At 43.5% G+C, this 20,898-nt stretch overlaps 1 protein-coding gene across 3 annotated transcripts in view; it reads right to left on the reverse strand.

The window, feature by feature from the left end:
• IL37 (interleukin 37) overlaps nt 1-20,898 on the reverse strand; it is a 164,504-nt gene that overhangs the window by 122,271 nt on the left and 21,335 nt on the right. The gene's annotated exons all lie outside the window — the stretch shown is intronic.

Genomic DNA, 20,898 nt, shown 5'->3' on the forward strand with positions numbered 1-20,898 from the left:
TTTTATACCCAGCTGAACCATCTACCAAATGTCAGGATAGGATAAAGATATTGTCAGATATGCAAGTTTCTAAAGAAAATGTTTCTTCCTACACATCTCTTTCCAAGAGGCCACTGAAGGGAATGAAACAAACAAACAAAAAAACCTCAAGAAACAAGAAGAAAGATCCAAGACAGGAATGAGGTGAAGGCAATCCTGATGGTGAAGGGAGATCCCAGGATGAAAGTAGGCACAGCAACAAGGAGCCACCAGTCCAACTTGCAGCGGGTCAGAGAGCACTAAGAATTTTTTTTTCGTAAGATAAAAAGAAACTGCCTAATACATCTGAATGTCTTAAGAGGAGATTTAAATAATTAGTGAAAAGTTTGGAGTGAAATTAATGATAATCAGAGGTGGATTTACTGTAAAGTTAATCAAACTTAAGTTTCAGAACACTTCATCTGCAAGAGTCCTTTGCAAGACCCTATACCTAATTTTGTGTTTACAATTTTATATTTGTTTTCTTAAAGAAGACCACCAATATAAACTATATCCAGTCTTCATGAAAAGTACATAGGAAACCGTGCAAATAAGGGGGAAAAAGACAAAGAAAAATACCTAGTTTACTAATGGTTCAGTTCTGAATAGCATATATTCATAATAATACAAGCACTGATTACTAGTCTAAGAAAATGAAGATATAATTGCATTAGGAAGACCAGGAGGTAGGAAATGTGGATGTGTGTGGTATAGACTAGGGCAGGACAAAGAACCTAAATCCTCATTTTCCAAACATAATTCTTAATATGTAAAACTCAAAATTCAAGAAGTAACAGTAAAAGCAGTCATTAAGAAACAAGTATTAAACACCAGGTAGGAAACGAGAGATGGGGGAAGAGGGCAAGAATCTGATTATTTCTTGTAATAAATTTTAACTATTTGACTGTTTACATGTAGAACGTGGATCTTTTTTAAAAAACACAAAATAATACTATTATTTTTTAACTGGATTTTTGAAAAAGAAGATAAAAGTCAGTCTCATTTTAGTAATTAAAACTCATTCCAGGTTAGTCCACCCAAAACTTATATTGAAAAATTAAAACTTTGGGAGGCCAGGGCAGGCGGATCACCCGAGGTCGGGAGTTCAAGACCAGCCTGACCAACATGGAGAAACCCCATCTCTACTAAAAATACAAAATTAGCTGGGCATTGCGCACACCTGTAATCCCAGCTACTCGGGAGGCTGAGGCAGGAGAATCGCTTGAACCCAGGAGGCGGAGGTTGCAGTGTGCTGCAATCACACCAGTGCACTCCAGCCTGGGCAACAAGAGTGAAACTCCATCTCAAAAAAAAAAAATTAAAACCTCTGTAAGATGAGTTTGCAGATGTTCATTATGCTCATTTTTTAACTTGTATGTTTGGAAAATGTCATGATGAGAATTGAGGTTGGGGATGAGAAAAAAAGAAAAACATCAACTGCACATCCCATTCAATTTTCAGCCCGACCCACAGCTCTGGGGAAGGGCAGCAGGTCCATCCTTCACTCCTTCTTCACCTCTTTCCCCTCCTTCTGCCTCTTCCTCTCTAAGTTTGAGCCCAAGAAGAGGCACTGGAAAATGGAAAAGTCTTTTGTACGTGGTACTTGCCAGGGAAGCTGCCATGGAGACCTGACCCTGCTATGGGACAGGGAATGCCCAGCTGAGGCCTCGTGCCCATGCTAGGATAGACTCGTCCAGACGTGTCAGGTTCTGACAGAGCAAGCAGCAGGAAGTCATGTATGAGTATAAACTGATCTGTATGCAAGGGTGGGGAGAACATGCAGAGGACTGGGACGTGAGAAAACAGCACAGTACGTTCCTTTAGCAGGTGTCTCTGCCCAGCCATGGGAGGTCACAGAGAAAGAGGCTTGGAGGTGTTATTTTCACTGTGAGATGTGAGTGTAAAAAAGTGCCCGAGACACAGTGAGTACCAGGGAGATGCCCTCTTGCCTACCCGAATACAGAATGACCACAGGCCTTAAAACACACACATGGGTCCTCAGAGGAGAGACAGGCCTCTAGAGTGGACACCAGCATTCTCCCCTGGTCAGCGGCAGCAGGGCGAGTGCTGGGGCCCTCATGAAGCTCCACAGGCAGTGAGCTCTCAGCAACAGCAGGAACAGTGCCCTGGAGACTGTAGCTGCAAGACCGATTTTCATGTAAGAAGGCCTCTGAGGACTCTGAGATACGCCAGACTGAGACTAGCAGGCAACTCCAAGATCTTGGTCAGAAGGGAACAGGAACTAGGGAAATTGGAATTATTGTTACTACAATTCCTTTACCTCTGCAGTCATAAGGTCCAGAGAGTCTCTCTTATTGTTTTTTTAAAGACAGAGTCTCACTCTGTTGCCTAGTCTAGAGTGCACTGGTGTGATCATGGTTCAGTACAGTCTTGACCTCCCAGGCTCAAGTGATCCTCCCGCCTCAGCCTCTCAAGCGGCTGGAGCAGCAGTTGCATGCTACCAGGACCAGGCCTGGCTTTTTTGTTTTTGTTTTTTTTTTCTTCAGTAGAGACTGGGTCTCTCTATATTGCCCAGGCTAGTCTTGAACTCCTGGGCTCAAGTGATCCTCTGGCCTCAGCCTCCCAAAGGGTTGGGATTACAGGCATGAGACACTGCACCCAGCCAGTATAGTCTTTTAACAGCTTTATTGAGGTATGGCTAACATTGAAAAAACTACACACATTTAAAGTATGCAATTTGATAATTTTGACAAATGTATACACCAGTGAAACTATCACTACAGTCAAAATAATGAACATATCCATCACTCCCAAGTTTCCTCACGCCCCTTGGTAACCCCTCTCTCCCGACTCCCTGCCCCCTAACATCAAATACTGATGCATTCTGTCTCCACAGACTCATTGACATTTTCTAGAATTTTACATAAATAAAATGATATAGTATATACTCCTTCATGTATGGCTTCTTTCAGCCCAATTATGTCCAGATTCATGCTTATAGTTGTGCGTATCCTCAGCCCATCTCTTTGTCTTGCTGAGTAGGATACCATTGCATAGACAGACCACAGCTTGCTCATCCATTCACTCTTGACAACGTTGAATTGTCTCCGTTTTTAGCAATGACAAATAAGGTTGCTATGTACATTCCCGTATAGACATTTGTATAAGCACAGGTTTTCATTTCTCTTGGGTAAAGACCTAGCAGTGGAAGGGCTGAGTCACATGGTAAATATATGTCTAACTTTTTAAGAAACTGTCAAACTGTTTCCCAAAGGGATTGTACCATTTTACATCCCCACCAGCAGTGTATGAAAATTTCCGTGCTTCCACATCCTCACCAATATATGGTGTGGTCAGTCTTTTTAATTTTGGACATGCTAATAAGTGCAAAATGAGGCCCAGAGAGTCTCAAGTTACATTTGTGTCATTTTTGGCCTCCAAAACAGGTGTCAACCATAGAGAAAATACTTGTTCCTTGAATGATCAGTCATTTACAAGTGGAATTCATTACAAACCGGTAATTCTACTGGGTTAAACTATGCCTTAGTGTCAACAGGCACATACACATACAGAGAGACAGGAAGGCACAGAGACAAGGCAGGGCATTGATAAGGAGGTGACTTGGGCTCTAGCTCTGGCCTATCACCTAGTAAAATATTAGTTAAGTAGCCATGAGTAACTCACTTAACTTACCATGGGCTCCATTTTCTTGTCTGTAAAATAGGAACATTGAAACAGCAAATCTTCCAAGGTTTGTGGATAATCAGAATTACAAAGATCAGTGACATTTCTAGGACAGAAACATATTTCCAAGCATTTTATGGAGTATATCAGACAAAAAGTAAAGGAAACTGAATATTTTTGAGGTTTTTTTTTTTTTTACCAAGAAATTCACATTTTGTTAAATTTTCAGAACTACCTCCTGAGAAAGGTGTAGCTGCACCCATTTAGAATGATAGAAAACATCAATCTGTCTGACTCCAAAGCCAAGTTCTTGCTACAACGAGAAATGAAACAACTGGATCCCTACTGATGCAGAGACCTGGGCCCCACAAATGTGAATTCTGTTCCCCTACCGAACAGAGTTACGGTTCCATAATACAGTACTCCCTCACTTTCCCACAGTTTCACATTCCACAGTTTCAGCTACCCGCAGTCAACTGCAATCCGAAAATATTAATGAAAAATTCTAAAAATAAACAATTCAGAAGTTTTAAATTGCGCTCCATTCTGAGTAGTGTGATAAAATCTTGTGCCACCATCCCACCTGTCGAGCTTATCATTAGTCATTGACATCGTCTGCTCCTGACATCCAACCATTGACATCATCATGACTTTATGACCCACGATCGCCAAAGCAGATGACCCTCCTTCTGACATATCATCAGGCCAATATCAGCCTAACACTGCATCACAATGCCCCCATCAGTCACCTCATTTCATCTCATCAAGAAGGCAATGGATCAACTCACATCAACACAAGAAGAAGGGTGGCTATAGAACAATAAGATAATTTTGGGGTAGGTATGATGGCTCACACTTGTAATCCCAATACTTTGGGAGGCCAAGGCAGGAGGACTGCTTGGACCCAGGCATTCAAAACCAGCCTGGGAAACATAGTGAGACCTCTTCTCTCTACAAAAAAATAAACAAAATTATCCAGATACAGTAGTGCATGCCTGTGGTCCCAGCTATTCCGGGGACTAAAGTGGGAGGATCACTTGGTCCCAGGAGGTCGAGGCAGCAGTAAACTGTGATCACGCCACTGCACTCCAGCCTGGGTGATAAAGTGAGACCCTGTCTCAAAAAAAAACGGTAATTTTGAGAAAGAGACCACATTCATATAAACTTTTATTACAGTATATTGTTAGAATTGTTCTATTTCATTATTACTTATTGCTGTTAATTTCTTTCTTTGACTAATTTTTTTTTTTTTTTTTTTTGAGTCGGAGTTTTCCTGCCCAGGTGGGAGTGCAATGGCATGATCTCAGCTCACTGCAACTTCTGCCTCCCAGGTTCAAGCGATTCTCCTGCCTCAGCCTCCCGAGTAGCTGGGATTACAGCTGCCTGCCACCATGCTCGGCTATTTTTGTATTTTTAGTAGAGGCAGGGTTTCTCCATGTTGGTCACGCTGGTCTCGAACTCCCAACCTCAGGTGATCCACCCACCTCGGCCTCCTAAAGTGCTGGGATTATAGGCTTGAACCACCGCGCCCAGACTCTTTGCCTAATTTATAAATTAAACATTGCCATAAGCATGTATGAATGTATAGGAAAATCATAGATATATAGGGTTGGATACTATCCACAGTTTCAGGCATTCACTGAGGGGCTTGGAACATGCCCTCCTTAGATAAGGGGGGACTACTGTCATCTCCTCAATCATCCTTGATTCAATCCTCAACACAAATGGTTTGGCCAGGTCTTGCCTCTGGAGACAAAATTGCTAAGGATTTAGAGGGGAAAAAAATGTGGTTCACTGAGAAAGTCACCTCTGCTCCACTGGACAGCAATTTAAAACCCAGACCACGACAAGCAGAAAGGCCACCCCCCACTCTCCTTCACTCCTAGAATATTCAGGAGTCAATCATATTTCAGGACCACCAGGGGCAGACTGGGGAAAACTGAGCTGCTTGAGGAAAGCAATTAGCTCCACAAGGGGCTTAAGAAACAAGCTCTGGGAGGAGCAGCTGGAGAAGACTTGGGGACACATAAGAAATGCCATCCAATTTCTAAGGGCTCCCTCGTGGTGTCAGACCTGTGCATCTTCAAGGGCATAAACAGATGAGATAAGCAGATGAGACTCACAGAGGACCTCAAAATATTGGCTCCCCAGAAGGGAGAACATTCTAGTAACAGAGCTGTCCAGCTGCAGAGTGGACTGCTTCACAAAGCGACGGGTGCCCTGCCTCTTGAATCACCATCTTCATAGGAATGCAGTAGAAGGGACTTAACTTCTGCCCTGAGGAAAAGGTTAGACTAGGGAAACAGCTCCAAAATTTTTTAAAAGGAAGCAACATAGCCATCTACTGGGAGTTTTCTAAAGCCTTTGTTTAACGAAACTAAAGAGCTGGGACAGGAAATGCCAAATTAAATTAACAGAGACTTGCTTTAAGACAATGCAAGTGGATGGTAATGAAGGAATGAGTCCTAGGCCCTGGATCAACCGTATTAAGCAATGCAGAGCATAGAGCCAATTCTGTTCACTAGATTTGCTTAGAAAGGGCCAGATGAGAAGGACTTTTGTGAAGGCACCTACTACCCAAAGAGCTGCCAAGGTGTCCAATGGAGCCCAGAGAGAATATGCTAACAATAAAAAGTTGAACATCCTCAATAAAAAAGGGTAAAAGTAATTAACAGAAAATTACTGAAAGCTTTTTTGAAACCAAAGGTAGTCAGCATTGGTAAAAGTCCACAAAAGTGGACACTTTTATATAATGTTGGCAGGAGGGTAAAAAGACATAATCTTTTTGGAGGACAATTTGGCAATAGAGTACCAAAAACCTTACAATTGAAGAGAACTTTGGGCTGAGTGCAGTGGCTCACACCTGTAATGCCAACACTTTGAGAGGCCAAGGTGGCAGGATTGTTGGAGCCCAGAAGTTCGAGACCAGCCTGGGGTAACACAGTAAGACCTCGACTCTATGAAAAATATGAAATGTTAGCTGGGCATGGTGACATGTGCCTGTGGTCCCAACTCCTCGAGAGACTGAGGCAGGAGTATCACTTGAGCCTGGGAGGTCAAGGCTGCTGTGAGCCATGTTCATGCCACTGTTCTCCAGTCTGAGTGACAAAATGAGACCCTGTCTCACAAAAAAAAAAAAAAAAAAAAAAAGGATTGAGAGAGAGAGAGAGGGAGAGAAAGAAAAAAAGAAAGAAAGAGAGAAGAGAGAAAGAGAGAAAGAGAAAGGAAAAAGGAAAAGGAAAGGAAAAAAAGAAAAGGACAAAGAAAAGACCTTTGAACCCTGAATTTCACTTTTAGAAATTCATCTTAAGGAAATTCATTCCAAAGAAATTTATCCCCAGGATTATCTAAATATTTGCTTTTATTTTCTTCTAGTAATTTTATGGTTTAACTTTATTATATTTAAGCCTTTAATTTATTTGGAATTTATTTTGGTATGAGGAAGATGTGACCTTTTTTTCTTTTACTTTAAAAAAAAATGTATTACGATTATTATTTTAGAGACAAGGTCTTGCTCTGTCACCCCGGCTAGAGTGCAGTGGTGTGAGCATAGCTCAGTAAAGCCTTGAACTCCTGGCCTCAAGCCATTCTCCCTCGTCAGCCTAGGAGTAGCTGGGACCACAGGCATGTACCACCATGCCCAACTAATTTTTTTTATTTTATTTTTTTTTTTTTTGAGACGGAGTCTCGCTCTGTCGCCCAGGCTGGAGTGCAGTGGCCGGATCTCAGCTCACTGCAAGCTCCGCCTCCCGGATTCACACCATTCTCCTGCCTCAGCCTCCTGAGTAGCTGGGACTACAGGCGCCCGCCACCTCGCCCGGCTAGTTTTTTGTATTTTTTTAGTAGAGACGGGGTTTCACCGGGTTAGCCAGGATGGTCTGGATCTCCTGACCTCGTGATCCGCCCGTCTCGGCCTCCCAAAGTGCTGGGAAACTAATTTTTTTTATTTTTTGTAGAGACAGAGTCTTCCTTGTTGCCCAGTCTTGCTGTATTGTCTCAAACTCCTGAGCTCAAGCGATCCTGCCGCCTCAGCCTCCCAAAGCACTGGGATTACAGGCGTGAGCCTCTGTGCCCAGCTGCCTTTTTATTTTTTCATTTTTCAAATGCTTTGTTGGTTCCAAAATACCATTTATTGACCCACGCTTTCCCCCTCTGGTTTTAAATACTGGAAGTTTGACTTTGAAATGTAACCCGCTGCCTTATTCAGGCTACATTCGAGGAAATCTGAGACCAAGAGTCTGAAGGCTCAGTTTCCTTCCTCAAACCCAGGAGATGGTAAATGTGTCACTTCCACCCTTTCTATCTATTTCTCAGAACTCCTTCTTTCCAAACTCAGCCATGCCCCTGGCTCAGGTCTATAGAAATTCCCAGGGTCCACAGACAAAGCAGAACTCACTTATGGGGAAATTGGGGAAATACCTATCTATTCAGTTAAGCCTGCCCCATATGGTGACTCAGATCGTCTAAAGCCCAAAGCATCATTTTCCACCCCAAAACCATTTCCTCCTCCAGACTTCTCTATTTCTATGGTCCAGACTCAAGACCTTGATATTACCCTACAGTCCTCCTTCTGTTGTTCTCCTGCACACCCAGATGGCCCTCCCTCCCCAGATCCATTCTCCCACCCTCCCTCCCATCAGTTTGGTGGGCCCATCACCGCTTCCCCTGGCCCAGGCTCTCCCTTCATGCGCTTGGAGCAGACTGATCTCCTAGCCTTCACTCACTTCATGTGGTAATCTGCTGTGTTCATCACTGTCAGGATCTTCTGCGTCCCCTCACTGCTCTGCTGAAAATACTCTAGTGGTTCATCATTGCTCATTAATGAAAGCCTAGATATTAAATGTAGAAGGCCCAGCACAATTTGCCCCTACACCACCTACCTCTCTAATCTTTTCTCCTTATTCTGACAGATAGACTGTCTGTCTGTCATTTATATATTTTTTTTACTGCACTCTTCTACTTTACGGATTTTTTAAACATTGCTTTCAAGTACGGAATAAAGAATTTTATTTATTTGAGACTGGGTCTCACTCTGTTGCCCAGGTCAGAATGCAATGGTGCAATCATATCTCACTGTAACCTCAAATTCCTGGGCTCAAGCCATCCTCCTGCCTCAGCCTCCTGAGTAGCTATGACTGCAGGTGTACATCACCACATCTGGCTAATGGAATAAAATATTACAATGCCTAATCTTAATTTTCAAAATGTTAAATTACATTGTACCTAATACCCATGCATTTACTTTTTTCAGTGGTTCAACAGCCCTCACTTTGGCAAAGGTCCCAGGCCCAAGGTAAGGCCTTGCTTTTTCCAAACTCATCTTTGAAAGACGTAAGTGCCTGTAAGTTGTACCACGTTAGGTTCTAGGAATTTTTCATAGAAGACTTTATCAGACTATTTTCCTCTAAGTTGAGAAAGAGCTGGGGGCAGAATACAGCACTGAATGATTGAAGAGGATGCACTGAAATCAGGCCAGAGGTTGCTGGAAGGAGCAATGAGGAACACCAGCAGCAATAAGGAGCCGGTGATGATTTTGGCTTCACAGGGAGGTGTGTACCACACCGATTTTATCTCTACGTGGATGAACCACAGCTGTCAGCTCCCTTGTCTCCAGGACATCACACTCTCCACATTCCCTCCCACCTTCTGGCTTCTGCTTCCCAGGGGCCCTCATCTGCCCCGTCCTGGGTGAACACCGGTGAGTCAACTGCTGGGCGTGCCTTCCCGCTCTGCACACCCTCCCTGGCCACCCTACCCACTCCCACAGCTCGCACTGCAGACAAGCCGCATCTCTAGCTCCAGCCCATCTGCCTCTTCTGAGCTCTAAATTCATGCAGGTGAAATCCTGCCGGTGTTGCCTCAGAGGCCCATCGTACTTCTCAAGCATTTTCCCCTCAGAAGATGCATCTCTTAAGCACATCCCCGTGGCTCTCACCTGGATGACTGCATTCGCCTTCTCCCACATTTGCCCCCTCCTTTGGAATTTATATAGATTGTTTTAAAACACAAATCCAATGTGCTTGCTCTCCTGCACCTCAAAACTGCCTTCAGGATAAACCACTGCCCTTAACATGTTCACAGGTTGCCCATGGCCTGGCCCTGCCCATCTCTTCAGCCTCATCTCATGTCCCTTGCCCCTCGCTCTCTGGGCTTCTGCCTCCCGGGCCCTCCTTTAGGTTCTCTAACACACCATAGTCCTTCTAGTGTTGGGGCCTCTGCACGTGCTGTTCCCATTGCCTGAGACATGAATCCCTCTCCCTATCTCTACCTGCACCTTCATCTGATTAATCCCTACCCTTCCTATCCATGATGTTGCTTTCTCAGGGACTCTCTCTGACTTTTTAAACTAATCAGGTTCTCCCCAGTACATATCTTCATAGCACCTTGTATTACTCCTTTCTTAATGACCACCTGCTATAGACTGAATGTCTGTGTCCCTCCAAAATTCCTATGTTAAAAATTAGTCCCAAATGTGATAATATTTGGAGGAGGGCTCTTTGGGAGGCAGAGCCCTCATGAATGGGATTAGTAGCCTTATAAAAGAGACCCCTGAGGGATCCCTTGTCCCCTCCACCATGTAAGGATGCAACAAGAAGGTATGGTCTATGATACAAAAAGCAGACCCTTGCCAGGTGCCCAATATGCTGGCACTTGAACTTCCCAGCCTCCAGAACTGTGAGAAATAAATTTCTATTGTTCATAAACCATCGAGTCTATGGTATTTTGTTATAGCAGCACAAACAGACTGTTGTGCCACCCAACCATGATTATACATGTAATTTATGGTTTCTCTGCTAGTAGGGATGCACCATGGGGTTAGGAACCATGCTTTTCTTATTTCCCACATAGTCTTTAGGTCCAAGCATGTTCCTGAATCAAAATGCCTCATCTTTTATGAATGAAAGAGTGAGTGAATGAATTAATGAATGAACTGATAACCCTCAATAATTATTCCAGCCTTTTATACCTACTATTGACAAGCTTGCACTCTACTCCAAATTTATTGGGCTTTAACTCTATTTTTGGCCAGCCACATTTGATATTCCCTGCAGTAAGTCTATGCCTTCCATCCTATGTCAAGGAAGGACATGGACTAGTAAGGCCAAGAAAGGTCTAAATTCCATGGGTGGGAGAGAGAGACTAAATCTGAAAGGAAGAATAGATTGAGCAAAGGTGTAGAGATTGGGGAAGGCTGGACATTTGGAGAGAAAGAAAAGGAAACTGACACTAAACCGAACAGTCTCACAAACACAATTTCATTTCATCCTTCCAAAACCCTGTGAAGTAAGAATTACTACCCCAGGGCTAAGCTCAGTGGCCCACACCTTTAATCCCAGCACTTTGAGAGGCCAAGGCGGGTGGATCACCTGAGGTCAGGAGTTCAAGACCAACCTGATCAACATGGTGAAACCTCATCTCTACTAAAAATACAAAAATAGCCGGGTGTGGTGGTGCATGCCTGTAATCCCAGCTACTTAGGAGGCTAAGGCAGGAGAATCACTTGAACCTGGGAGGTGGAGGTTGCTGTGAGCCGAGATGGTGCCACTGCACTCCAGCCTGGGCGACAGCGAGACTCCATCTCAAAAAACAAAACAAAACCAAAACAAAACAAAGCAAAAAACAAGAATTACTATCCCAGTTTTTCAGATGAGGCAATGGAAGCTCTAAAAAGTTAAGTAGGAAAAACAGATATGAAATGTATGTCTTACACTTTTCCTCATTCTATTTTCTCAGCCTGGAATGTCCATTCTCCCTACACTACGCAAATCTACTCTTCAAATTAACACATAGCAAAGTCTAAGAAGCCATCCCTGTATTCAATCTGTTAGCCTCACTTGCTCGCTCTCCATCCCTCTGCTTCCTCTCTAACACTTCTTTATTCTGCTGGCACCACAGTCATCTCCACCTGCCTTCCTCACAAGTTAAAAGCTTGTTAAGGGCAAGTGGTGATCTTTGCCACCTCTTTCCCCAAGGCTTTTAACACAAAGCCTCATGCACGACAGAGCTGTAAAACAGGTTACCAAGCTGGCTCCAGGCAGGTTTGCAGGGAACTGTGCTCTACAGAAATACCTCCTCCCCGCAGGCCCTGGGTCCTGTTCCTGAGTCATGAGTCCTGTTCTCTCATCCTGCTTGTTCTCTCTTGGGGAGCTACAGTACCTTTGAGCAACCTTGCAGGAGATACAATGGCTTATTAGAGGCAGCACAAAGACCCCGTGGAGGGAAGAGTACAGAAAGGGAAAGCGATAATCATGTATATTTTTAGATGTTCATTTTCTTAACAAAATGCTCCAAAACTTGTCCAGACTTTCAAACTCAAAAACCTAAGCCTCCTTTTCTTGAGGATCATCAAAGTCCCCGATGGTCCTTCAGGTATGTCAAGCTTCCTAGAAAATAAAGCTAAGTCATAATCACTTAACACACATGGCTAAATGGCCATTTCCTTCTAATTTATCAGCAATTGTTATATATTTCTATACTAGAAAAGAAAAATTTCTATTTATACTCAGAGTGATACGTTAAATTTGCCATTGAAGTAAAGCAGAAAGAGTGTAGCATGTATGTATTTGTAACTCGACTGTGTATGAGACAAAGATCTATTTAGGAGAATGTGTCTAGCATGGGTCCTGAGTAACCGAACACAATCTATCATGAGCATAGAGGTGCCATGAAGTAAAACATGGTATGTTCAGGGTAGTCATGAAATACTGAATGAACAGGGGCTGGAAGAACCCCAGTAGTTAGCCAGTCCAATCTCCTCCTTTCATAGATAAGGAAGCCCCAGAGACACCTGGGAATTGCCAGAGGTCACATAGCTCATTAGGATCAGAGCCAGGATGAGGATCCAAGTCTCTTGCCTCTCCAGCCACATTGTATGCCACACCTGCCCCTCCCAGTCCTACACCACAATTGCCCTAACCAGGGTCCCTTCCCCCCTGCAGCCAGGAGTTCACACCAAAAGGAGGAAGGAGAGAACTGTGCACTGGCGTAGGACTTCACTATTCACTGTTTGCAATGGATAAAAAGCCTTGTATCAGATTGAATGCTTATATTTATGTTTATGAAAAATGCTTTGAAAAACTGTAAAGCACCATATAAATGTTAGATTAGTAATACGTTTATTACATGATTTGTATCTGGGATATTAATTCAACAGTACCAACATTATTATTGGTCATTTTATTTTCACAGCTAATTTATCTTTAATCTGGAATCCAAATTTGGCCAACATGAAAGCATCTGATTAGTTTCTGGGTTTGTCTTATTGGAAACTTCATCTCTCAGAGAGTAGAGAATATGACAGAGGAATGCTAATCTAAACATATTTCTGTCCAAGAATAAAATGATTTGTGAAAGAGGAATTTGAGATAAAGTGAATGTCATCTTGGAGTTTATGATAAAGAAGGGAAGGCGAGTCATATATAGGATTAGTCAGAATAGACTAGGTTATATTACCGTAACAAATAAATTCCAAAATCTCAGTGACTTACTACATCTAATACAGGTCATTCTATTCTCATGCATTTGCAACCACACCTAATTCATTTGTAGCACATTCTCTAGAACACGTGACTTCCAAAGTTGCTGCATCAGGGCAAGTTTATGTGACACAGGCATACACTGGCCCTTGATTGCATCAGCCAAGACACGTAACACATCATCTATCACTTCCTCTCAGAGTTCAATGGCCAGAAAAAAACGCATGTCCCCAGCTTAAACTGCAAGGGAGACCAGGAAAAGAAGACAGACATTAACAGAGTAATCTCTCAAATGAGCAGGTATTTGGTGAGCACTGTCTACCACATGTATGTTCTCTAGATTTCAGGAAAGCAAATATCAAAAAAAGTTTGAGTGTCCTAATTGTCTAAAACCAAATCTATATATGCCTTGAATAAAAGAAAGACCGAAAGAAAAGACAATGGAGTCATAAGAATGATTATCTCTAGTTATTAAATTGCAGATTTTCCTTTGTTCTTTATATTTTTATATTTCCTCAGCAAAATTTAAAGAACATGTTTTAGAATCTGAAAAAAGTAACACAAGCTATTCTTGGAAGTTGAAACACAAGTTTAGACCAGAGATAACCTTGACTCCACTAAAGAAAATGACTCAAAAGGAAAGGGAATTTCTTTAAAATGCGCTTTTGATGAGATAACCAGAATTAGTCAGAAGAAAAGTGACAGACGGGCACAGACATGACTGCTTCCACACCGGAAGCTCTCTGAGGAACTCTGATTTTTAAAGGGCATCCATGAAGAGGGAAAGGAGGACAGGTCTCCAAAAAGAAGAGAAAGAGGAGGCAATCCTGTTCATCACTGTATTAGGCCATACTTGTGCTGCCATAAAGAAATACCTAAGACTGAGTAATTTACAAGGAAAAGAAGTTTATTGTGGCTTATGGCTTTGCAGGCTGTACAAAAAGTATGACACCACCATCTGTGTCTGGTGAGGGCCTCACGAAGCTTCCAATCATGGCAGAAGGCAAAGAGGGCCAGGCATGTCATGTGGTGAGAGCAGGAGCAAGACAGTGAGGGAAGAGGTACCACACACTTCTAAACAACAAGGTCTTGTGAGAACTCAGTCCCTATTGAGAGGACAGCACTGAGCTATTCACAAGGCATCTGTCCCCATGATCCAAACATTTCCCAGCAGGCCTCACCTTCAACACTGGGGATTACATTTCAATGTGAGATTTGGAGGGGCAAACATCCAAACTTTATTATTCCACCCTTGGCTCCCTAAATCTCAGTGCTTCTCACATTGCAAAATAAAATCGTGCCTTCCCAATAATCCCCCCAACTTTTAACTCATTCCAGCCCCAACCCAAAAGTCCCAAAGTCCAAAGTCTCATCTGGGATTCAAGTCAAGTTCCTTCCACCTATGAGGCTGTAAAGTCAAAAACAAATTATTTACTTCCAAGATTCAAAAGTGATACAGGCATTGTGTAAACATTCCTATTCCAGAAGGGAGAAATTGGTCAAAATGTTACCAGGATTGGGTCCCAATCCAGAACCAAGAGAAGGCTCTGGACCTTGTACAAGAAAGAATTCCTGGCGAGTCCATACAGTAAAGTAAAAGCAATTGTATTAAGAAAGTAACAGAATAAAGAATGCCTACTCCATAGGCAGAACAGCAGCTTGGGCTGCTGGACTAAGGATACTTAATAGTTATTTCTTAATTATACATTAAACAAGGGGTGAATTATTCACAAGTTTTCTGGGAACGAGGTAGGCAATCCCCCAAGCTGAGGGTTCCTCCTCTTGTTAGTCCACATGGGGTACATTTTAGATGTTGCCATGCCATCTGTAAACTGTCATGGTGCTGAGACAGGCACAGACATGACTGTTTGGATCATGGTGGAAGTGTCTTTTGGCATGCTAATGCATTATAATTAGCATATAATGAGCAGTGAGGACAATCAGAGGTCACTCTCATTGCCATCTGTATTAGTCTGTTCTCACACTGCTGTAAAGAACTGCCCAAGACTGGGTAATTTATAAAGAAAAAGGGTTTAATTGACTCACAGTTCTGCATAGCTGGGGAAGCCTCAGGAAACTTACAATCGTGGCAGAAAGGAAAGCAAGTACCGTCTTCCTAAGGCTGCAGGAGAGAGTGAGCATGTGTGTAGGAGGAACTTCCAAACACTTATAAAACCATCAGATCTTATGAGAACTCACTCAGTATCACGAGAACAGCATAGGGGAAATTGACTCCATAATCCATCACCTCCCACCAGGTCCTGCCCTCAACATGTGGGGATTATGGGAATTATAATTTGAGATGAGATTTGGTTGGGGACACAGAGCCAAACCATATCACCATTTTGGCTTTGTGGGTTTGGGCCAACTTCTTTACTGCAACCTGTTTTATCGGCAAGGTCTTCGCTACCTGTATCTTGTGCCAACCTCCTATCTCCTCCTATGACTTAGAATTCCTAACCTCCTAGGAATGCAGCTCAGTAGGTCTCAGTCTTATTTTACCCAGCCCCTATATAAGATGGAATTGTTCTGGTTCAAACAGCTCTGACAAAAAAAAAAAAGCAACAGGTCCCACACAAGTCTGAAATTGAGCAGGGAAGACATTAAGCCTTAAAGCTGCAACATAATCTTTGATTCCATGTCCTGCAAGCTGGTTCAAGAGGTAGGCTCCCAAGGTCGTAGACAGCCCTGCCTCTGCGGCTTCCCTGGGAGTAGCCCATGTGGCTGATCTCATGGGTGGGAGTTGAGTGTATGCAGCTCTTCTAGGCTCAGGGTGCCAGCTGCCAGTGCATCTACCATTCTGGGATCTGGAGGGCAGCAGCCCTATTCCCACAGCATCACCAGGCAGTGCCCCAGTGGGGACTGTGTGTGAGGACTCCAACCCCACATTTTCCCTTGGCATTGCCCTAGTAGAGGTTCTCTGCAAGGGCTCTGCCCCTGTATCATGCTTCTGCCTGGGAACCTAGGGTTTCTAACACATCCTCTGAAATCTAGGCGGAAGTGCCCAGGCTCCCTCAATCTTGCATTCTGCGTGCCTGCAGGCTTAACACGACATGGAAACCACTAAGGCTTATGGCTTGTGCCCTCTGGAGTGGTGGCCCAAGCTGTATCTTGGCCCCTTTGAGCCAAGGCTAGAGTCAGAGCAGAGTGGCCAGGATGCGGGCAGCAGTGTCCCAAAGCTGTGCATAGCAGTGTGGCCATGGCCTGGCCCATAAAACCTCTGGGCCTAGTGCACCAAACTTCTGCACCTGTGATGGGAAGGGCTGTTTCACAGATCTCTGAAATGCCCTCAAGGCCTTTTTCCCATTGTCTCGAATATTAGCACTTGGCTCCCTTTTAGTCATGCTAATCTCTCTAGCAACGATTGCTCTGCAGCCTACTTGGATTCTTTCTCTGCCACAAGGCCAGGCTGCAAATTTTCCAAATTTTTAGACTCTACTTCCATTTTAAATATAGGTTCCAACTTTAAGTCATTTCTTTATCCCTGAGCATAGGCTGTTAGAAGCAGACAGGCCATATCCTGGCTTAGAAATTTCTAAGTAGGCCGGGGGCGGTGGCTCACTCCTGTAACCCCAGCACTTTGGCAGGCTGAGGCGGGTGGATCACAAGGTCAGGAGATCGAGACCATCCTGGCTAACACGGTGAAACCCCGACTCTACTAAAATACTAAAAAATTAGCCGGGCGTGGTGGCAGGTGCCTGTGGTCCCAGCTGCTCAGGAGGCTGAGGCAGGAGAATGGCATGAACCCAGGAGGCGGAGCTTGCAGTGAGCCGAGATGGCGCCACTGCACTCCAGCCTGGGTGACACAGTGAGACTCTGTCTCAAAAAAAAAAAAAAAAGAAAATTTCTAAGCAACACTTTGCTGCTGAGAGGTTTCTTCTACTAGATACTCTAAGTCATCACTCTTACCTTCAAACTTCCACAGATCCCCAGGACACAAACACAATGCACCCAATTTCTTCACTGAGTTATAGCAAGGGTGACCTTTGCCCCAGTTCCCAATAAGTTCCCCACTTCCATCGGAGACTTTGTCACCCTGGACTTCATTGGCCATATCACTATCAGCATTTTGGTCACAACCATTTAACCAGTCTCTAAGAAGTTCCATACTTTCCCTCATCTTCTTGTTTTCTTCTGAGCCCTTTAAATTCTTCCAATTTTTGCCCGTTACCCAGTTCCAAAGTTGACTCCACATGTTTAGATATCTTTATAGCTATGCCCCACTCTTCAGTACCAATTTTCTGTATTAAGCCATTCTTTTTTTTCTTTCTTTCTTCTTTTTTTTTTGAGACAGAGTCTCACTCTGTCACCCAGGTTGGAGTGCAGTGGCGTGATCTTGGCTCACTGCAAGCTCCGCTTCCCGGGTTCACGCCATTCTTCTGCCTCAGCCTCCTGAGTAGCTGGGACTATAGGCGCCCACCACCACGCCTGGCTAATTTTTTGTATTTTTAGTAGAGATGGGGTTTCACCATGTTAGCCAGGATGGTCTTGATCTCCCGACCTTGTGACCCACCCACCTCAGCCTCCTAAAATGCTGGGTTTACAGGCGTGAGCCACCACGCCCAGCCTGTATTAAGCCATTCTTATGTTGCTATAAAGAAATATCTGAGGCTGGGTAATTTATATGGAAATACAGTTTATTTGGGCTCACAGTTCTGCAGGCTGTACAAGCATGGCACCGACATCTGCTCAGCTTTTGGCGAGGGCTTAGGAAGCTTCCAGTCATGGCAGAGAGTGAAGGGGAGCAGGGATGTCACATGTCGAAAGCAGTAACAAGACAGCAAAGGGGGAGTGCCACACACTTTTAAACAACCATATCTCAGGAGAACTCATTCACTATTGAGAGGACAGTACCAAGCTATTCATGATGGATCTGCCCCCATGATCCAAACACCTCCCACCAGGCCCTACCTCCAACACTGGGGATTACATTTCAACATGAGATTTGGAGGGAACAAATACCCAGACTACATCAATCACCCGTCTCCAGAGAAAAGGAAAAGGGAATTTAGAAACAGAAAAAACTGCATCCATCAGGGAACAGATGAGCTAAGGTGAAGAGGTAATTGCAGCTAAATAGAAATTTGCTGACTGAACGTGAAGCTGTCCCTTCCTGCTATGGACTTCAGATTTTAGCCCACTTGAATTGCTCCATATCCTCCAAGCCATGGCCATCCCTTGACTCTCTGGGTTCCCAAGCACTTGCTGCCTTCATCACACAGTTTGAGTTAAGGCAGAAAGACTGGTTTCCACGTACACTTTGTGGAAGCTTTCTCATTTCTCTATATAATCTCTGTCTTTTGTCTACTGCTTTAAAATCTAGAAATTGTTTACAAACACAAAGGTGATCCTTTAAAAGCTCAAAGTTGATTGTGTCACCAATATATACCACTCTTAATGGCTTCCTGTTAAACTTTGAGTAAACGCTTTATGGAGCCTACATAAGGCCATGACCGTCTGGCTCTTATGTTCCTCCTCATCCTCATCTCACCAATTCACCCTCCACTCCTGTACCCCTCACTCCTTTCCCCCTTCTCTCTCTGAGCTCCAGACTCAATGACCTACTTCCACTCTTTTTGACCCCCAGGGACTTATCTCAGCCTGGAATTTTCCCTCTTTGCTCTCCACTGAACTGTACACTCCCAGTCTAAGACATGTGCTTCTGTCACACACCCTTACTGTACCTATCTCAGTTTATAATTATCTACTCATTTAGAAAAGTATCGATGAAGGTCTTCACTGTCAGCTTTCAGTATAGCAGGAATCATAGCTGATTTTACTTAACAGGGTTTCATTCTTTGTAACTTTTTTTTTTTTTTGAGATGGAGACTCACTCTTGCCCAGGCTGGAGTGCTATGGCGTGATCTCGGCTCACCGTAACCTCCGCCTCCTGGGTTCAAGTGATTCTCCTGCTTCAGCCTCCCGAGTAGCTGGGATTACAGATGCCTGTCACCACACCCAACTAATTTTTTGTATTTTTCGTAGAGATGGGGTTTCATCATGTTAGCCAAGCTGGTCTCAAACTCCTGACCTCAGACGATCCACCCACCTCGGCCTGCCAAAGTGCTGGGATTACAGGCATGAACCACCGCGCCCAGCCATTCCTTTTTCACTTATGGGTGAGAAGCCATTAGAGATTATTTCTTTTTTTTCTCTCTCTTCACTGACACACCAGGGTCACTAAGTAGTAGGATACTGTGAACTAGAATTCAAGAAATTGAGTTTTAATTTTACCTCCCACTGTCATATGAATTCTCCATGTGACCTTGGGCCATACTTCCCCTGTACCCTGTTTCCTCTTTTATAAAAGTAAGAATTTAAACTAGATGGTCTCCGACATGCATCCTTCTCTAACATATTCTGGGACCTTCAACAGACTAAGATAAAGCAGAATAATTAAAACTTAATTTAAAACAACACAGGAAAGGAAGCAGCTACATTAAGGAAGAGACACATCCTCATGGTTGAAGAAGCATATGCCCTGGTGTCTGGATCCCATTTAGGAAACATGGTAACTTTGTAATCTTGGGCAAATTGCTTAATTTCTCTGGACCTTGACTTCCTCTTCTGTAAGATGTGATAAGAACATCTACCTCACAGGTCTGATGAGAGGATTAAGTGAAATAATGTATTATAATCCCTTGAACCTGGTAGGCTGTTAGGTTAAGTCCTTTCCTCCTTCACTGTAGCTATAATGGAATTTAAAAACACATTATAACTAGAGCATGAGTTGCGACTAAAGGCTCAATTGTCTCTGCGTGTGTTGGCTTATGCATGCTTAATTCCTCTGAAAAGCTTTTATACCACGTGAAAGGAAATAATTGCATTTCCCTGAAAATTCACAGGAAAAAGTTACATTTTTCTCTTCATTCAAGTGATTCTGTCAGAGCCAACCACATGCAAAAATTTTAAAGTTGCTTCCAAATAGGTTTACAGATATTTCCTGTCTTTATGGAACAACGGCAAGACCATGACTGAAGTTCACATCCAGATTCCACCACTAACCATATACCCAATTACTTCAGTCACCTTCATTCAGGTCTTATATATCACAGAATAAAATCAGATTTCATCAGAGGAGGTGAAGAGAGGGAGAGGAGGTATTTCAATCCCTTTCCCCCTCCCCTGTTTTTTGTTGTTTTTTTTTTTTAACAAGGATCCTAGAGTTACTGAATGATAGCATGTTCAAGGGGAAAAGACCCTAAGGATGATCTTTTTCAGTCAACACTTGGTGTTGGTGGTGATAAGAGACTCGAGCATCTTTATGCAGTAGAAAGAGAAGACTGGACTCGAAATCAGAAGCTTGACTTCAAGCACTGGTTTCATCAGTCTTGTGGTCTTGGGTTGGTCACTTCACCTATTCAAGGATCCTCAGCTATGAAAGAGGACAGTGTCAGCTAACTCTTGTAGGTGCAGTGAGGAGGCAGCGAGATAGTGCAGGTAAACTAGAAAACAATTGCCACATGAAAGGCATCACAATGGTTCTTTAGACTCATAAGCTCCAATCTTATAAAACATACCCAGTCACCTACCAACATAGAACATCTCACCTTGCATATCTGATTTTGTGGATCATGGGAAAAAACTGCTGATTCCTAGCAAAACCCATGGCATAGAATAAGTGCACAATAATTTTTTTTTCTTCCTAAATGATTTAGATGACAGTGACTCATTAAGGGTTTCTTGAGGCCTCCTCAGAGTCGAGAGGTGAGTGCCTGAAGCCACCCAACGTCCCTGTCACAGGATGGCTCCCAACACA

The sequence above is a fragment of the Macaca thibetana genome, chromosome 13 (assembly GCF_024542745.1).
Source record: "Macaca thibetana thibetana isolate TM-01 chromosome 13, ASM2454274v1, whole genome shotgun sequence".
In the NCBI taxonomy this organism is placed as follows: domain Eukaryota; kingdom Metazoa; phylum Chordata; class Mammalia; order Primates; family Cercopithecidae; genus Macaca; species Macaca thibetana.